The sequence below is a fragment of the Trichechus manatus genome, unplaced genomic scaffold, assembly GCF_000243295.1.
Source record: "Trichechus manatus latirostris isolate Lorelei unplaced genomic scaffold, TriManLat1.0 scaffold00007, whole genome shotgun sequence".
In the NCBI taxonomy this organism is placed as follows: Eukaryota; Metazoa; Chordata; class Mammalia; order Sirenia; family Trichechidae; genus Trichechus; species Trichechus manatus.
This window is the reverse complement of record NW_004443943.1, coordinates 16,207,206-16,209,187: the sequence shown is the minus strand read 5'-3', so window position 1 is coordinate 16,209,187 and position 1,982 is coordinate 16,207,206.

Genomic DNA, 1,982 nt, shown 5'->3' with positions numbered 1-1,982 from the left:
GAGTGACCCTCCTGGCCCCACTTCTCTGTAAGAGTTGTGGCATTGGTTATTGTCTCCGCCGCCCCGACAACTGTCGCCGCTGCAACAGATGGTGCCCTGTGTGAGGGGATGCAACAACCAATGTCACTGAATAATTTGTGTAGAAATTGTTAAATGGAAACCTAATTTGCTGTGTAAACTTACACCTTAAATACAATAAAATATAATTAAAAAAAAAAAATATTATCTACCTCGATCCCTGAGTTGCTGGCACTCCACCCTCTCCCCCTCTAAACTTTGTGCCTGATGTGAGTACCTCACTTAAAGCAATCATTTTTAATAATAAACTTTGTTTATAGTTGTGTTATCTAATACGGAACTCAAATCCACATATGATTTATTGAGGAGTTGAATTTTTAATTTACAGTTAATTTTAAAAACTGATAATCAGTTTACTTATTGGAAAACTTCCTAGAATGTTTGGGAAAACTTAGGTTTATAAATCTACTTTTTTAGTCACGAATTTTATGAAGTCTAAATAGAGATCAAGTATTTCCAATGAAAATTTAGCATCTGATTTGAGATATGCGGTAATCTGTCCTCCTTCTCAAGGACAATGGATGAAATCAATGCCTACTCTACTGAAAGGAGTAACAATGTTAAATTATTGGTGCAAAAATGGATTTGGAACCCCAAATCTGGGACTTTTCTTGTGGTGATCTGTAGTAGCCAGAATAATGGTCCCCAAAGATGTCTATGTCCTAATTCAGGGTACCTGTGAATATGTTACCTTACACGTAGGAAAAGGACATTTGCACATGTGATTAAGTTAAGAATTTTGAGATGGGGAGATTATTTTGGTTTATCCAGTTGGGTCCAGTGCAATTATAAAGGTCCTTGAAAGAGGGAGGTAGTAGAGTCAGAGGGAGAGAAGGTGATGTGACAAAGAAAGCAGAGCGGTTTAAAGATTCTTCTCTGCTGGCTTTGAAGATAGAAGAAGGGGCTATGAGCCAAGGAACACCGGCAGCTTCTGGAAGCTGGACAAGGGTAGGAACAGATTCTCCTCTAGAGCCTCTGGAGGAAGTGCAGCCCTGCTGACACCTTGATTTCAGCCCGGTGAAACCCATTTCAGACATTTGACCTCCAGAACTCTAAGATAATCATTTGTGATGTTTTAATTCACAAAGTTTGTGGTGGTTTGTTATAGCCGCCATAGGAAATGAATACATCCTCTCCAAAAACATACATAAGAATGAAAAACAGTGCTATTGTTTTTTTTTTTTTTTTCTTTTAAAATATTTGTTGTGCATTGCTTTTTAATAAAATGTGATTATTCATAATCATAGGTGATTACTATGGTTGGTCTCTTAGATCATGTATCATTCCATATTTCTTGATCTAACTAGATCAGTGTCAACAACTGACTTAATAAATAATGCTTCAGATAAAATGGCATGAAACAAGACGAACTGCTTGGGACAATTTGACAGTGAATTGAATTTCAAACATCATAGAGAAGGATGACCTTTGACTGTATACTTGTTTTTTTTTTTTTTTTCCTGTCTCTTTCGTTAGACTGTATGCTGCATGAGGATTGGAAAAAAAATCCACCTTGTTCATCATGCATATTTTTGCATCTAGCACTGAAAACTATTTATTGGTAAAATGAATGAATTAAACATTTTAATATATTTAAGTCCAGTCTTTTATGTGATACAAATTTTTTTCAACAAACTTTTTTCTACTATGTAGCAGTCACACAGAAATGGTTTCATACATCTATATTTTTTGTTTCATTATTTTTCCGAATACAACTACCATTGTTCAAAAGTTTCATCATTACAGTGATTTACATAATATGTTTCTGAATACAGCAAGCAGGAAAGATGATTACTACATATTAACCTGAAGTCAAATGGAATGTGAAAATCACTGATATGTTAGCTTCTAGGGACCATGTCTCTCAGAGTTCTGAGTTAACAGCCAGCCTCAGGGCCCTCTCG